At 41.5% G+C, this 18268-nt stretch overlaps 1 protein-coding gene across 14 annotated transcripts in view; it reads left to right on the forward strand.

The window, feature by feature from the left end:
* Window positions 1–18268, forward strand: part of DMRTA1 (DMRT like family A1) — a 238354-nt gene that overhangs the window by 12494 nt on the left and 207592 nt on the right. For 12 of the 14 annotated variants that reach the window (XR_013346228.1, XR_013346227.1, XR_013346217.1 and 9 more), the window contains exon 1: window positions 79–481. The exons of the other annotated variants lie outside the window; for them this stretch is intronic. The gene's annotated coding sequence lies outside the window, so the exon portion shown is untranslated. Of the gene's footprint in view, window positions 1–78; window positions 482–18268 lie in introns of those variants that run through there. 14 annotated transcript variants of the gene reach the window in all.

Raw genomic sequence — 18268 nt, forward strand, 5'->3', positions numbered from 1 at the left:
TTCCCCTCGCCGTCCCCCCGCCCCCACGCACGCCCTCCCCGCTTTTGCAGAGTCAGCGGCGGACTTGCGGCGGGGCCCGCTGCTGGATGGTGCTCCCAGGGCCAGGGAGCGGGCGGGGGTAGGGCGGCCCGGCGCTGGCACGGGCTCGGCAGTAATCTTGTCTGCCTGCAGCACAGGCGGCTCCTTCCCTGGGCTGCGGCCTAATCTCGCCCGCCAGCCCCACGCGCCGGAGGGAGGGAGGGGTGGAAGAACAGCCCAACAAACCCCAGCCCCTCCAGAGCCTTCGTTCAGCCTTGGCAGTGGCCACTGAAGCGCGAGGCTGTTGCTGACGGGCAGAGTGACCTTGAACAAGCCGTCCCCTCTGTTTCGTGCCTCAGTGGCCTCATCTAGAAAGTAGGGCCAGTCCTTCCGCAGCCTCCCAGGGGACGTGAAGCCCAGTCCACGGATGGTTGTAAAACGCTTTGAGAGCCTCAGATGACAGGTACTATAGATACGCAAAAAATTATTCATCCTGCTTTTCGCTAGGACAAGCTGGGTGGCCCAGTGGCTAGGGCACCAGATTGGGACTGGGGAGATCCGGGTTATCTTCCCAACTCTACCACCGCCCTGTGGTGTTACGTTGGGCAAGCCCTTTCAGCCAACCCGTGCCTCAGTTTCCCGTCCCCCGCTTATTCTACTCAAGTTTTTATACTGCCCCTTGTCACCTGAGCTCCTTTCAGAAATTGTCACGTCGCTGCTTTGTGCCTCAGTTTACCCATCTATAAAATGTGGTTTATAAGGCTGATCTCCTGTGTGAAACACCCTGAGATTTACTGATAAAAACCACGATATAAGAGCAAGATATGATTGTTTAATAGTCATATGTGTTTCTTCCCTTTCTTTTCTCACCTCTCACTTGTCTAGTTTGCAAGCTTTTTGAGGAAGTTTATACAAACACATACTAAGAAATAAGATGCCTAAGGCAAAGAGGCTCCTGTATTGGTTGGGACCTCTAGGTACAACTAATAGAAGTCATATGTCTCCACCTCCCCTTCCAAATCATCCATTTTTAAAAACCAGACTTAAAGACTTTGTACCTTCCAGGTAGGTGTTGGAGAGTATGCAGGTTTCACTTTCAAGTGTCAATATATTTGTACAATTCTTGTTTTCCTTGCCTCTGCCAATAAAAATATAGTACCTTGGCAAAACCAGCATGCTTATCAATTGCGGATGATAAAGATAAAGTGAATTCAGATAAATAGAATGAAATATGTTGATGTAGATGGCTGTTGTCATGATAAAGTTGAACAAGGCTTGTGAACCCTTTTCAGGAATGCCACAGTACTTGTCGCAGGAAGAAATTTTCTTTTCTTCAAGAGTTTTATTTTTAAAAGTTCTGCGAGATGCAAACAAATTATGGGTTGGCATGTGGCAGCTGGGAATGTTGCTGTATATCTTTAAAAATATAGATGTTAGTCGATTAATGAAAAATATATAGTGTGGTTTTTGGAAAGCTAGACCATGAAAGCAAATATTTTTGCATGTTGATTTCTGTAGAAAAATACTGAAAGATGAGAGAGAGAGGAGGTGGTGGAAGCAGCACAGTGATAGTGTTGGGGGAGAAAGAGATTACAATTTAGCTCTGACTACCAGAGCATTCATCCCATGGATTAGGAACCAGGCACGCATTCCTCGGTGGGAACTGCGGCAGGGATCTTTGGGGGAGCCACTAGCACCAAGGACAGCTCTCCTGCTGGCAGCTGTTCAATGTGGTTGTGCAACCCAATCCCTCTACCGGGTGGGACACCAAAAGGTAACTGAGGGCCTTAGCCCCCAAACCATGTAACTCTATCTGGATCCCTCACTCTTAAAGCTGGTCTTGTCTGTCCTCTCCCTTTCATGGTCACTGGAGAAAATTCAACTAGTCCATTACTCTCTGGGAACCTCACTTTCCACTCTAAGGAGTAAATGAGACTTATGTGACAGTGGAAAAGCTACATTTAATCATGTCATCATACTAACCATGTTGTGGGGTTGCAGGGATGCTGACAGATGGGAAGGTTAAGAGATCAGATGTGTGGTAAAATGTTAAGAAAGAGAAAATATCAATTTGGGCCTAGGGCCTATAATTTCCATGGCCCAGGGCATTCATCCCAGGTACTTTTCACCTTTAGAATGAAAGATTTTGAGGAGAAAAAAAAATACAAAAGTCCTTGTTGAATCTACAAAAACAACATATTGCTCTACCCCAGAGCTTCATCATTCTTCCAGTTTTCACTAACACTTTAAGCCTTTACCTTAAGTAAGTAAAAAGAAAAGAATATTTATTTGTATTACAGATTTTCCGCTATATCCTTAGGGCCCCATTGTGCTAGGTGCTGTACAAGCATATAGTGGAAATAAACTTTAAAAGCCAGATTGTGCCCTCAACTGTAAGCAACATATTGAGTGTAAGAACTCCCTGATACCTGTGCATGGGCTACTTGGACATGTACACGTTTCTAAGATCATTCTTTCATTGAATTTGAATGCTACCCATATCTTGTTCACTGCTTTGACTGTTATGTTGTCCAGCTATGGTTGTCCAAAACAGCATGAAATCACCTATTGACACATCTTTTAACTTGAAATAACTAAAACAGTGGAATAATAACTTAATTGTTTTCTCTCCTTGTCTCTTTATAAAGGAACATCCACATTATCAGGAAACACTTTAAGTTCTACATTATTGCCGATAGATGATCCCAGCAATTTCTGCCAGTTATCTCATGATAGGGCTAATTCTCAGTAAAATACAGAATAGTATTTTACTTTGCAAGTAGTCTCATTAACTTGAGTGGGAGAACTTGCAGGATAAAATACTACTCAGTGTGAATAAAGGGGCAAACTGGGTCCTTTAGGGAACTATTTTTCAATTGGTTCTTTATCTAACAGAACCGCTATATATATTCCATTGCTTCGTCGTGTGTTGTTCATTTTCATGCTCTTGGTATCCCATTCAACATTTATTTTTTATGGTGTCATAAATTATATTTATGTTTAAGTGATGGGAACCTTAGAAATAACCATGATACATATATGTCAGAACTATCTATTGAAGAAAGAACACCTTCTTCTTTTTAGGGAATTAGGTCACACAGTAACTTGTCACGTAGACCTCAGTTCAATGGAAAAAATATTAAGGGAAGACATTGTCTTTTAATACTTACAGATGCTACAAAGTAATTTTAACAGTAGCAGGAGTGAATATTAAAATAATTGAATAAATCTGCTAGATATAGGACACAACTAACTAAACTATTATTGGTTTCAGAGTAGCAGCCGTGTTAGTCTGTATCCACAAAAAGAAAAGGAGTACTTGTGGCACCTTAGAGATTAACAAATTTATTTGAGCATAAGCTTTCGTGAGCTACAGCTCACTTCATCAGATCTGTAGCTCACGAAAGCTTATGCTCAAATAAATTTGTTAGTCTCTAAGGTGCCACAAGTACTCCTTTTTTAAACTATTATTGTACATCATGGGCCTGATTCTCATTTACATTCAGGCCCCTTTTCACCGCTCTGGCAGTGTAAAGGGGCCTTCACGTGGTTGTGACTGTTGGAGCACTGTAAAGGAAGGTCTTAATGTAGATGAGCATCAGGCCCCATATCTGTTGGGCCCATCTTCACTTTTTAAACTGGGTGCTTCAACAGGAAGTTATAATCAGTAAGAAGACATATTGCAGATTGTATGGTAAAAAGGTGAGCTCTTTTATTCACTTGTTTAGTTCAAGGACTGTTGCTCCTAGGCTCTGTGGTTCATACAGACACTTAAAAATAGCATTCTGTTTTCTGCCGCTTCCAAAGCGGGTTATTATGTGACGTACACCTCAAGAAACAATGTTTTACAGACATACAGCAAAATGCAAAAGTAAAAGGTGTTTTCTGATTTTTCAAAAAGTTAAAAAAACAAACAAACTAGAAAAGAATAACAGCACAAAATTCTTAAAGATGCAGCCTAAATAAAATCCCACATGTTGATTCTTAGAAAGGAACAAAAACCACAAGAGAAACCATGGCCGAAAATTTGATGTTTTAGCTGACACCTACTGTGCCACAGAGTTTAGGTCTCAGTGTTTTTCTTCTGGTTGAATATGCTGTTGGTTTGAATGACAGAGGGTATATCCAATCATTGGTGTTTCATGTTCTCACCCAGTTCACAGCAATTACTTCCGGTTTCAAAGTTAATCGTGTGAGAGTGAATTAGCTGCATCACCACCACCACCACCACCACCTAAAAACAGTAATTTCTGATTATGCTATTCCTTTCACACATATTGCCACAAGTGTATAGTGCAAACACATCAATCAGTACACACATCATAGAGAGAAACAGTAATGCAAACCAATCCCACAGCAACCAGACAAATACTATATGGTCTGAAATAATTTAAGATCTACAGTCAAATGAAAAAAAGACAAGTTTCAAGACGATAACTTAGCATCTGCAATATGTATTCAATAGAATATTACTCAGTAGCAGTTTATTATTTGTAGCAGAATCGTACTAATAGCAAGATGTCATTTATCATGAGTGTGACAGAGAAATCCATGCTCATTATCATGATTTCTATTTCACAGTAAGTAGAAAACAACACAATGCCATAGTAACATTCAATTAATATGTATTAAAGAGACGTGTACACCCCAAACCCTTTCAGTAAATGAAAATGATGTTGATAGAGGGCAGGCTTAAGACATCAGCTCCTACTATGTTTGATGAGGGGGAGCATGAAAATTAAAATTGTCAAGTATATCTCTATTTCTTTTTATTTTGAGAGAGTAGACATCAGCTCGTACTGGAAGAGACAAGATATCTCCCTCAAAAAGGGTGGACCTGTATAGGGATAACAAGAATAGTCAAAGATGCAGTAGTAAGGATTAAAAAGCCAAACTGTTTGGAAAGAGATATAAGCCCTCGTGCTTCTGGGCATAAAACACATGCTAATTAATGTGAGCTAAGAAAATGAAAGATGAGATCCTTGTGTGTGATAACCAGGAACTGGGATTTTAAGAAAAATGCCAAATGTCACAAGAACACAATGCTGACACTGGCCATTTCCAAAATGTGTTAAATGTCGCTCTTCCTACATTATGTCAGTTTCAGGGCTTGCACTGTTTGCCTCTGTTTGTAAGGGAGCCACCTGGTGCTCCTCTGGTATTCATCTGCCAGTGTCAGCTGGACTTGACATCTATAGCAGGTTCTGAATTTGGAAGAGCAGTTCTCTAAGCTCCATTACAAGTCAGTCCTGCTCCTGGAATTTCTGCTGTTTGCACAGACAGTCAAGGCTGTTGCCAGGTAGAAAAGAGCTGTACATCGGTGGATGATTAATTACAGTAATCCTGTTTGTCACAGCTTGCTCTCCTTCCAACCTAAATCCCATAGTGGATTTTGCTTGGAGTATGTTGTCTGTTCTTTTTACTTATTCTACTCTCTCTGGAAAAAGGAAAGAGGGGAGATGGAGGTCTAAATGCTGCTGTTGATTGGCAAATTTTGATTCCTGTTTGGTACCATAACACTGATATATTCAAGGCTGTTGGAGTGTAGGGGAGAAGGGAAGAACATGACACTCTGGATTACTGGTGAGTAAACTTTCTTTATCATTGTCCAAAATAAATATATGAACAGACAGTGGATGAGCATAATGATAAGGCCATAAAATGCCTCTTTTTGCCTGGAAGTACAAGCAGAAACTGAAACTACATTAGCCATGGCCATTGTTAAATGATGTTTATATAACGATGGAAATTAAAGGCTAAATTTTCAGCTGACATTGTTAACTGTGTGCAGATGCAAAACCTTGCATTTGCACACGCAGCTCTACTAACTTTATGGGCATTTGCCTTAGCTGCGTCTGTAAATGGGCTATCTGTGGGCACAGTTACCTATTTTGCACATGCTTTTGTAATTAAGGAGGCTTGCTGAAAATTTGGCCCCAACTATGGTTGCTGTGTCAGAGGCTGAATTAATATTCTTTAAATTGTTGAGCTAAACCTTCTCCCAGTAGAGTTTAGCATGGCAATATACTCACTGTGTGGGCTACAGCAGGAAATATAGGGAACGTTCAGAAAGGGGCATTCATACAAGTAACCAGTGCCTTTCATGTGTCAGATAGCTGTAAAACAGACTATTATATTAGGATAGTGATTCTCAAACTGTGGACAACAGATTGCCTCCCTCTAAACCACTCTAACCTGTTACTTCTAGGGTCTCAAAATATTGAATTGTGTTGAGCACCAGGAAGGTCTTCATGGACCATAGGAGGTCCAGTAAGATGATCTTTCTCTTCCATGTGGTTTTTAGGATGGACATTTTGGTGACCCACTCTATTAGGAACAATCTATATAATTTGTTGTATAGTCATTTTCCAGTGACAGGAAAGTCTTCAAATCCCAAGGTTTAGTTAACTCCAGAAGAGGAGATGGATTCAGAACTTGGAACAAGAACAAGTTCTCCAGTTTGAAAAGTCTCCTTGCTGTCTTTTCTGAATGAATGCTTTGTTTGTTTTCATGACATCTGTGGGCAGAGTGGTCTGGAAGAATAAGTGCAAGATTGGGAGTCATGAGCTTTTTGAATCCTGGCCCTGCGAATGACTTGCTGCGTGGCCTTGGGAAAGTCACTTTGTCTTTCTGCCTCACTTTCCCCATCTGAAAAGTGCGAATAATATTTACCCATCTATTTCCCAGAGCTATTGGGGATGACTAATTAGTTAATCTATGAAGAGTTTTGTGCCTGTATGGTCCTACCTAAACGTGGATTTTTGTGCTTGTGGTTTGCATTTCTAGACCACTGGAATGTTCTAAAGCAGTTGGATGAACCAGACTGCACTCAATCTGGGTAGCCAAATGGTACTCCATATTTGTCAACTGCAGAGTAATTTCTGAAGTCACCAGACATGTCACTGTCTTCACATTTTCTCATCAGAAAAGACTTACTCCTAAGAACAGGTCTTTTAGTTAGTGTAGAATCCATTCTACACACATATATACTGGGAATGGCATTGTAATACGTTCCATTTAGATTATAATGAATGGGTCAAAGTGTATAGGGTATTCAACCATATGGTGACTGATTACTTCTGATAAACAAGTTCTTATAGTGTAATTGCACAGCTGTGTTTTATTCAACCAAACTCCAAAAGGCTACTGACTTTCTAACTATAGGTTAGATGTGTGCACAGAACTATGAACCTTTAGACCCATTTTATATTCCAATTTAACTGTCATAATTAATACAATTATGTAGGAGGAAAAAAAGAGACATTTCCCAAAGATACTGGATCCAGTCATGTTCACATGAGTAAGAATTACTCCTATGACTAAAATGAACAAAGTTTAAAACTTTATCCCTACACTTCAAAAACATTTGGAGTGGAATCTTGGCACCATTGAACTTAATGGGAGTTTAGCCTGCCAATCCACCAGTATCATGGGCTAATCACATTGTGCCCAGTTCTTCACTCCTTGTTTAGGCAAATGTTTAATTGACTACAAAGAGAGCATTACACAAAGAAATAAGTGCTCCTAGATTTTTCCCTTAGCATATTGGGCTACTCAGGGCCATCTTTAGGATTTATGGGGCCCTATGCAGTGTTATTAAACTGGTGCCCCTATGCTCCACTGAAGGCGGTCCCCAGCCGGCGCTGCTTACCCCCGTGTGTCGAGGGGGCACAGCCACCAACCCCACCCGCAGACCCCCAGAACCCTCCCCATTGCTGACACATAACGAGCTTTGTACACAGCAGACACTGTGGCAGTGGCTCAAGGCAGGCTTTGCACTGTCACGGGGGGGCTGCACCTTGCCAGAGCCCACAGCCCTCCTGCAGCCCCTCGCCACTCCTGGCTCACCACGAGCATTTTGACAGATAGTACCAAGCAGTAATAACAACAACAATAATACAAGCGCGCGTGTGTGTGTTTGTGTGCGTGAGAGAGAGCCAGTGCATATGAGAGAGACAGGGAGAGACCCTGTGTGTGTGTGACTGTGTTGGGGACTGTGTGACAGAACGTATGTTTGGGGAGTGTGAGACTGTGTGCGTGTGTGACAATCTGTATTGGGGGACTGTTACTTGTGAGAGGCAGAGTGTATGTGGGTGTGAGAGCCAGTCTCTGTGTGAGAGAGACAGTGTGTGTGTTAGGGAAGTGTGAGAGACAGTGAGCACACTGTCACTTTAAGTCCTCCTTCCCCCCCCCCCCCCCCGACTCGTGGAAGTTTCGCTCTTCCTGTCCTGGCCCCGCCAGAGACTGAGCAGCCCAGGCAGGCAGGGTCCAGGGAGGGACTCTGCTCTGGGGGTGGGGCCGGAGAAGAGAGGATTCCAGCTGCGGCCAGCGCGGGGATGGTGCCCCAAATTTTCGGGTGCCCTACTCAGCCGCTTATGCTGAGTATGCCTAAGGATGGCCCTGGGGCTACTGGCTGAGGAGTGGAGTCAGGAGGCCGCTACACTTTTGAGTACCCCCGTGTCAGTGGGGAAGCCACAACTTTTTGAAAAGTTGTCCTGAAAAGGATGTGATTAGATTAGGTTTATGCCCTTTATGGCTTCTTGAAGATGATTTGTGGGAAGGAGGAAAGCACCAGAATTTACCCCCCGCCCCGGCTTATTAATTGCTTTGTAAATCAATAATCAGGAATGTCAAATCTCATGTTCCATGGCTTGCTGGAGGAGTCCTTGAGGATTTTAGGAGATGTAGCTTGTGAGTTCAGGTATTGTCAAACACAAGTGTTGAAAAATCATGATTTAGACCTCAAAATCATGGGATTGGCTTAACTGATCACATTTAAAACTACCAACAACGTTGGGGGTCCTTAATTTGTCTTCTGATGTTTGTAGCCGTTAGGGTTCATGTTTTCAAGCTTTTCTCTATAACCATGAGGGCTAGAAACATATTTTAAACCTGAAAGCTGAGATTCTTATGTAATCAGATGGATCCAGGAGCTGGAGATTTAAGGAAAACACACTGTTAATTGAGATGGTGGTGTGTGTGTGGGCAATGTTTAAACTTTAACAAAAACATCCTTTCTCCCATGTATTTACTGGACATTGGAGTTCAATAAATGTTAGTGAAAAACCAAAGTTTTAAACAGTTTGACTAAAACTCCCTACCCCTTCCAATTGCTGAACTTAAGTTCTTTGACTCTTGACAAGACATAATTTTACTGGTTTTCCAAATGCCATAGAGCCTTCCTAGGTAGACAAGACATGAATTTCTAACTTTTGTTAAGCACTTTTTTGTGGGGTGGGAGAGAGACACAACACGTTTCAGGCTGCTTTTTAGGTATTGCAAAGAAGAAAAAAAGACATGAACTCCATCTTTTTCCATTTGTTCTTTACTTGTAAAGCTTTGTTGGTGTAGCTGAAAGGCAGAAATAGAGGAGGATCATGGCTGAAGCAACTTGGCAGAAGCCTGAGTTGACAGCCAAAAGCCAGAGAATAGGCAGGCCTGGGTGTAGGGTTCTGTGCTACAGAAGAGAAGGTGTTGCTGCGTGTGGAGTTTTAGTTTCAGTTCTGCTTGCAGCCCAGTCAGTGAGTATCTGAGTTTGACCTTTGAACCATTCACTAGTTTTGATCCTGCTTATTCAAGGACTGCTTGTTGAATTTGTGTGTGCTGCTGTTCACCTTTAACTGGAGACAGGATGATTGTCTCTGGCTTGTTTCTTCTTTGCCGTGCTCCAAAAATGCACAACACTCACAAGCCTTCCAAGAGCACTAAATTCCATTACGAGTGCAACTCTGGCAACATAGGTGAAACAATGTTGCCTGGTTTTACGGTTTGTGAATTGTCCGTGAACAGATCACATTTTCCAGAAATTTCTGTTTGTTCAAAATCCTTCAAGTGTTTTATGCCAACATAAAGCCTATGGATTGCTCCTACTGTTCACAGGGAGCATTGCTTGGTATAGTCAATAGTCTATGCTATGAGTATTCAATATTTGCAATTCAAAATGGCATTTTGAACTGCAAACATGTGTTGTTTGCAGTTCAGAATGACGTATTTTTGGTCCCTGATTGGATGAGTGCAAGTCTGAGGCCTTGTCTGCAAACAAACTTGCACTAGTTAACTAAGTGTCTGCTTTTAAATCTAGTCAGTTAGACTGGTTCAGATTTGTGTGCAGACAAGGCCTTTGAATCAGGCTTCTAGTGAGATCAGTCAAGAGTTGGAGCTTGAGATTAGCTTTCCACGAGTGTTCTGCGGTATTCACTTACAATGCACTGTTTTGACAAAACCTACTTGCTCGTAAACTTGTTCACTAGAGTAGTTACATTGCCAGCACAGGTGAAGTGAATTAATTTAAAAATATTGAATTAATATTCTATGTGCAGGATTTACTCAGGTCTGTACTCAGCCAAGTATTGCAAAAGGCCCATCTTCATTGTAGAAATAGCAGTGTTGGGTGACTCAACCCCAGTACAGCAATACTCTTATGTTCAAAACATAATTTAATCCTGCAGGGGATGGGGCTGAACTTTATTTTATTTTAACTGTGTTCCTGACTCCTGCTTGGCGACCAAGACCAAAGCCTTAGCACGGTTCTGGGACACAGTTAAACCACAGTGCACAGTCTCCATTGCAAGACAGTTGTGTGTTTTAATGGTGTCAAGGGACCATTGTGTTGTAGGCTGATCACCCAAACATGGTTGTTTCTAGAGGCCAGAGCAGCCTGAAATAAGTCAACCCTAACCATGCAATAAAATGTGGTTTAACTCTACGAGTTTGTACCAATATGAAACTTAATAAATGTCAGAATAAATACAAATAAATGAGTTGCGCAATAACAAAATAACACAACAAAATTACAATAACCCTACAAAACACAAATATAATTAGTCAACCACACAAGAGAAATAAGATGAGACACCAGACTTAATCTGGTAATTGTTTTATGTTGCCAGTTATGGTCTCTGCTACAGCAGCATGTGTTGTAATGACATAGATAACCAAATTAGGGTGGGCCAGTACTTGAATGGGAGACCTCCAAGGACCACTGAAGTACTGCAGGAAAAGGTGTTGGTGAGTCAAGAGATGACGCTCTTCCTCTCTGAGTCAGAACTGAACCAGTTTCCCAAGACAGTGTTAAAAGTATGGTGATGCTGGAGGAGCTACCTGCTGGATGATATGTGAAACAAGCTGCTTGAGGTTACTGGAAATCTCATGTCACTTTTTATGTGAGCAGGGTTGTTGTCCTGGCCACATTCTAACTCAGCTAGTTATATTAGGTTTCATTATATTTCCCTGCTGTTTCAGTTGCATACTATATTTTTAATCATTTCCTGTCATAAATTGTTTTGGAATGTTGCTACACACTGTTAAACTCACTGTGTTGCGTCCCACAGCTGGCGGCATTCTACATTAAATTAGTGAGTGAAGAGATCCTTTTCTATCCCTTACCACAAGACTTACTATGTTAATGATTATATAGTGCTTTGAAATCTCTGGAGCTATAGAATGCAAAGTATTATCATGATTATTCCAAATGAATTTAAAAAGTTAAGTCCCTTAAATCAAGCTTTGATTTAAATAAAAATTGATAATTGCTGCATTGCTCTGTACAGCTACCAAACTGTGTGTAGTCATTGTATGTAATACTCTGATTTAGTGCATCTGTCTGATCATGACTCCCTCTAGTGACTGGTCCCAATAAAACCTACTATTTCACAGCCAAGGAGCTCTCCTATAGATCTGTGTTGTGAGTAGTAAAGGTCCTAGGTTTGTTCCTGTTATTAACTGTGTGTGTTTTTGTAGCCACAGTTTGGTACGCGAGCCCAGGAAAGGTTTTTATCTACAGTGATGTGCCAGCAATATTGAAGACTAAGATCTTAATTTCCTCCTGCATCAGACTGTTCAGTGTGTTTTCATTTTGTAACAACCATTGTCCCCCAGACAGGCAGGAAGAAGGCAGAATCATAACATCTCTCCTACATAGACCTAGCGATGTACTCTATAGGCAGGGAATTTTGGGGGTTGCTGCCTCCAGGGGGTTGCTGCTGGCTGGTGTTGTGACATTCAAGAGACTGGGTATACAGACACTCCCTGGGTTACGCAAGACCTGACTTATGCAAATTCGCACTTACGGAAAAAGTTCCATAAGCCGGAAATAGGATTTTCGAGTTGCGGAAATTTTTGTGTAACGTATGGGTATACGTTTCCGACTTATACAAAATTCGAGTTACGCAAGGCTTTCCGGAACGTAGCGATTACGTAAGTCAGGGGGCATCTGTAGTTGGTCAAGAGAGGTTTCAGATTTCCAAGGCACAAAAGAGAAGTGTATGGTTTCCTCCATTTGTTATGACAACCATAACATTTTCTGTGCCCTTAGAAGAATGGACAATCTTTCTAACTAGCATCAGTTTTCAAAAACAAACTTAGAAAGGTCAGGAAATGGTGAGTTACAGTCAGAAATTTTAAAACAAGAAATCTTGGAATACATGGATAACCACAGAGAGTTATCCCATATAACCTTAACTGTGCCCTGTATCCCTACTATTCTCTGCAGCTCCCATGTAAGGCATACATCTTGGACAGGTGTTATTGTATCACAGCTACTGGACATCATGAAGCCTGTGTATTATTATTTAATATTAACCGGTTGGGCCCCCTTGTGCAAAGTACTATACAAACCCATAACACAGGGAGATAGGGACCTCTGACACTAAATGTACTTTAGCAGTTTGCCTGTACTCCCCTCCATCCTATCCCAACATCTTTAACAGCTTCTATGCTAATAACAAGAATAAAAGGTATGAACTAAGTCCAGAAATACACAACAATGAACAGTGTGATTAAGAAAAGGTTAAAATGTTTAACATGGCTGTTGTGAGGCAGCTGTATTGGAAAGGTGGGATGTGTAATGGATGGAGCTGGACAAAAAACTGAATTTTTGGTTTGGTGGCAGTTCTGAAAAATTGAAAAACATTTAGGTTCTGGTCAACCTGAATCTTTCAAAATTTGTGGTGAATTTTTTAAAAAAAATCTATTTTGGGCCTGTTACAGAAGCAGAATTCAAAGCTGGATCTCCCACATCCTAGGTAAGTGCTCTAACCACTGGGCTAAGGTTATGAGAGAAGAAGGGGGTGGTACAGCAGAACCACCATCATTCCCTCCACCTCCACTGCCTCCGGCCATTTTGTGAATGGCCAAAACTATGTGCGTCAAATAGTTTTGGGTTGACCAACGCTGTATTTTTCCTCATACAGACTATTCATCTGAAAAGTTTTTGCCCAGCTCTCATGATGAATCAATCTTTTCTATGGATCATAAGTGCAAGTGATGAGATGCCAGTGCTTTGTGCACAGAGGCTGAATTGAAGGGGTTGAATTAACCCGTGACTGTGCAGGTTGCAGAGATGTAGTAGGTAAATTTTGCATGAATTACCATATTCAGTATGCTCTGCATAGCAGAATATATGACTCCTAATGTCAATGCTGATGTTTGGTGTGGATACATAAGATCTCTAATCCTGCTAGAGTGGGCAGGGTGATGGGGCACCGTTAAGGGTTTCTGGGGTACCACAACTGTTGTTCTTATATTTTAAGGTGTCTTTTTAAAAAGTCAGACCATACCCTCATCGCTTACTGACTTTGTAAAGTAACTTTCGGAAGACTTAATGTGTTTTTAAAAGTTTGCTCTGGGGACTGATGACCTTCACTCTTTTAACAGGGCCTTATCTGGGACTAAAACTGCAATGTCCTGCTGTGTTCCTCACATTATTCTGGCAACAGAGCCAACAAATACAACTACACATTGGTTGAAATAAGCTCTTGGCATGTTTTATTTCTATTGCAAATTCTTTGTACAGGATCTGCAAATTGTAAGCTCAACAACAGAAGTCTTGCAGTGGCTTTCAGATGGCATCTACATTTTAAGAGGGATGAGTGCACCACCTAGAGGAGATAATGGTACTTTTTTTGCTGACTGTTACAATACTTTCCATTTGGTGCAGTAGATTTAGTGAAAGTTAACACATGGCACAACGGACCATTGAGAAGTTGTTGAATTACTTTGTCCCTGCTGGCCTTTCTGGTGAATACAAAGTATATAAGAATCCTTTCCAGGGCACCAAAAAACTTTAAATAAATTTGAAGACTGGTGATTACAACAAAAAAGAATCCAGACATCCTGACCTTCAGTCTGTTGACCAGCTGTGGGACCTTGGAAGACTTGGTAAACCCGTCAGTGCTGAGAGGCTGAGTTCATTAAGGTTTTTACAGTGCTTGGATATCCTTGGAAAGGGGCTCTAAGTGCAAAATGTTTTGTTTTATTATTCATCTGATAACATAGATAACTTCTCTGTTTGCATACAGCATAGTTCCTTCTCTGTGTTAATGGTTCTGACATTTAACAGGATTGTCTAGTTTATGTTGCTTGAAAAGAAAGATCATCTTTGCAAACATGGATTTCCCCCTTCCCTTTAACTATTACTGAGGAGGGTTTTGGTTTTTTTACAATTACTCTTTCAGTTTTTGCATGAGATAAACAATGTGGCAGGGCTTGCTGACACCCGAATGGAGACCTATTTACAGCAGGTCCACAAGATCACACATTCAAGATGAAACTGGGGCCATCATGTTCTTCCAAGACTGTTCATGATGAATGGGGCAACACAGAACAGAAAGCAAAGGGTAAAGGATTTTTTTTTTTTAATGAAAAACGTGGATTATTTGAGTTATGTTTCCCCCTGGATCTATCATGAGAGAAGTTCTCCCTGCTGCCATCATAGTAGTCCTTGCATACACAATGAAGCACCTGTGGGAATGGACATGCGGGCAGAACTACTGTCACAATAGATCCATAAGACACATCTTTCTGAAACTGTAAATAGCAGGTGGGAAGAATTATGTTCCCATGCAGTCTTGGGGTTGTGGAATTAAAGCACTTTCAGATAGCTTTGAGCGATGCTGCTCAGCCACCTGATTCTTCTCACTCTGTGGTTTGGTAAGGCTTTGTAATAAACTCTTGACTTAAACAATCATCATGAGAGCCCCTAAGAATCTTTATCTGTTTCAACCATTTCCCTTGTGGTTGTAGTTTACAGATGACCTACCACAGATGAAACAAGATAGGTGGCTAAAGTCGGGGGGGATCCTTGGGCTGAATTTGACTAAATGCAAAATAAAGAGTTTTTGGAGTTTATACCATGTAGTGTAGAAGACAGAGAAAGGTTTCTTCACGTCCACTATAGTATTCAGAGAGTCTTGCACAGTGGTTCTATTGCATGTGGTGCATGGCCTGGTTAATCAGGGCTGTTAGAATCAAGCTTTGCTTGCTGTGAAGAATTTTCATGGTATTTTTGGTTGCTCAGAGTCACAATGAGCTGTCTATACCGTTGGAGAGAGAACAGAGTCTCATGGAGACCAGTGCCATTTTTTTCTGGTTGAGTGCGAGCCAAAATCGCTCACTGAGGTTCTGAAGATGCTGGGGGAATTTAAGACAATCTGATAATAGAAGAAGGACAGAGACAAGTGGTAAAGTACATGGATAAAAGTATAGGCAAAGAAATGCCAATTAAAAGAGCTAAAGGGAAGATGTTGAAAAAGGGAGTGAAAGAAAAGAAATTAACTTGAAAAAATATCATTGCTCCTTCTTCTGATGCCATTGTCCCATTCTGAAACCAGTGTCAACCCTCTGCTGAGTGATAGATGTCCAAGGCCTTGCACATCAGCTTCCTAGCAGAGGAGAAATCAGTGACATGGCATCTAGGAATATTCTTAGTGTATCTTATTTTGTTTACACACATAACCAGTCCTGGACCAGGAGCGGTCACAAACATCCAGACATTCCTCTCCTTCAGAAATCTCAGCCTACACATTAATGCCAGGTTCTCACAGAGCAACTCGACCTCAAGAATTGACTCTAATCAGAGACCAACAAAGAGAGCAAATTCTCCTACTGCTTGCACAGCTCCCTCTCTGAGACTGAATATTTGCTCTCTCATGTTAAGAAAAAGAAAATGGAAGACTCTGTAATAGCACTACCTGCTGATGCCTGTTGTAATATAATAAAGATGGGAAGGATGGAGGTAGAAAACGAAACAAAGCAAAATCGATTTAAGAAAAAAATATTGATGCAAATATATGGAAGGAAAGATAAAATAGAAGAATAGATTAGAAACTGGAGGCTGGTAATGTACATCTGTTTATCTGAACATGAAGTAGTTATCATTAGCATCAATAATGTTTCATTTCATCAGCTATATGTTCTGCAATTTGAAAAAATGGTGTCTTAAATTTTGGACACTTTCCACCTTTTGTCACATGCCCCCTGGTTATGACGCTGAGGGAGATGATAGCTGGTGAGAATAACCGAGGAGACAGGTTCACTTTAAAGTGAATGGGTAGAGAAGTGCAGTAGACCTGAGTGGCTTAATGCTGGTGGGTCCAGATATATAGTCACTAAGCACAATGTTACCCACACAATAGACCAAATACTACACGTGTGTTCAGGGCCTGATTCTGGGATGAGCTGACTGCTCTCCATTCCCGCTGAAATGGGGTGCACTCATTACCTTGCAGGAAAGAAGGACTGAAAAATGTTCAGAATTGGACCTTTAGTCCTTTGCTTCACTGCTGGGACTGTCAAATAGGTTTCACCACAGGGCTGTTTGTGTGATATGGACGCCTATTTATTAGCCATGAATTCACTTCAGAGGTTCTCAACAGCCCTCAGTAGGGAGCAACATTTGGTCACTACCAGCCTGGTATGGATTCCAACTAGTAGTTTAGAGGTGAAGGTGGCTCTTGAGCCATCTGGCCCCTGGAGAAATGTTACATCCAAACAGCTAAAGCACAATTGAAATATACCCCATGATTGTTGCTTCAAAATAAATATTACAAACCTTGCAATGCAGCCACGATGTCCCATTTGCTAACTTTCCCCTGATTTCATTGCACTAAAAGAATGTTTCATGAGTCTGATCTAAAGTTTACTAAATAAAAGCCATGATTGTTAACTATGAAATATCACACGTTTTCCCCAAAGCTCACCCTCATGTTGCCTATGAAACAGTTTGGAATAACAAATGATGAGTAGTGTTCTCCTTAAACTACTCTCAAAGCTACTACTCTTAGAACCTTTGATGATTCTGCTACTTATTAACTACATTTAGAGGATGATTGAACCACAATCAAAGTATAGATGGCCTGGCTTTATTCACTGACTTCCCTTTTTAAAATTGTCAGTGGCATGAGCCACACTTTAGAACAGATTTTGTTCAGCTCTGACTGTTAACTGTCTTATCCCAAAGGATCTCTAAGTGCATTACAAACCTAATGAGCTGATGGACAAGCGAGGATTAAAGAAAATTAGTGGCAAGTAGAAAACACTGTGGCCGGTGTGTGAGTCCTAACAGAGTGCAATTTGTGAGACTGATCCGTTCTGCTGCTGCTTTTGCCAGTCACATTCCAAGTAGCCGTGAAAATGATCAAAATCTGAGATACTCCTCTGAGCAAACTACTGCTGCTCCGAATCGCCCAGCAGCAGCCCAGACATTCTTGCCACTTCTCTAGTGCTAGAGATGTGAGTCTGCTAGTGTTCTGGAGCAGAGAAACTCATAAGCCTCAGGTAGTGCAAGTGAGGAGTAAAAGAGAATAAGGCTCTCCATTGTCAGGGACAAGAGAAATAGAGCATCCCAAGTAAGAGGGGAAGAAAAGACAGAGCTTTGTCCTGTATCAGGAGAGTGATGAAACCATGAATAGATAATTTAGGGAAAAGTAGGAAGGAGACTGCAATGTTCCCCCTCCTTCACAGCAACTGGGGATGGAGGGAGGAGGAGTGTCAAATTTATCAGGCACCGATGAGTCAACTCTGATACAAAAGATGAGGGGGAAAGGGCTAAATAGTGTTCAGGGGTACTGTCCTAGTGAGACAGCAGCCAGGAGGGGAGAGAATGGGTTTCTACCCAGATTTTTCCCCCCGGATCCCTCTGAATGGGAGGGGTAAAAAAAGTGCCTTGTACAATGCTGTCTCCTTTTGGATCAGCCTCTGGCTAATAGGTTCAGTCCTTTAGTGAGTAGGTGTATGTTCAATTTTTTCAAGCTCTGTTTGGGATCCCTTCACTCAACCCTAAAATGGAATAATAGCTGGGCTGAAAAATGGCAGCTGCTGAGCAGTGCAAAGCAGCACCATGGAGCCATTTCGGGCAGGAAGGGAAGATGAATAACCCTTTCATGGAGCTTTTCCTTCTGTACGTTCAGAGTACTTTCCAAAGGTGGTAGATAGCTTCTCCAGCTGTAACAGGGGGAGGATGAGGCTTTGGGAA

This window comes from Eretmochelys imbricata, chromosome 5 (genome assembly GCF_965152235.1).
Source record: "Eretmochelys imbricata isolate rEreImb1 chromosome 5, rEreImb1.hap1, whole genome shotgun sequence".
Classification (NCBI taxonomy): Eukaryota; Metazoa; Chordata; order Testudines; family Cheloniidae; genus Eretmochelys; species Eretmochelys imbricata.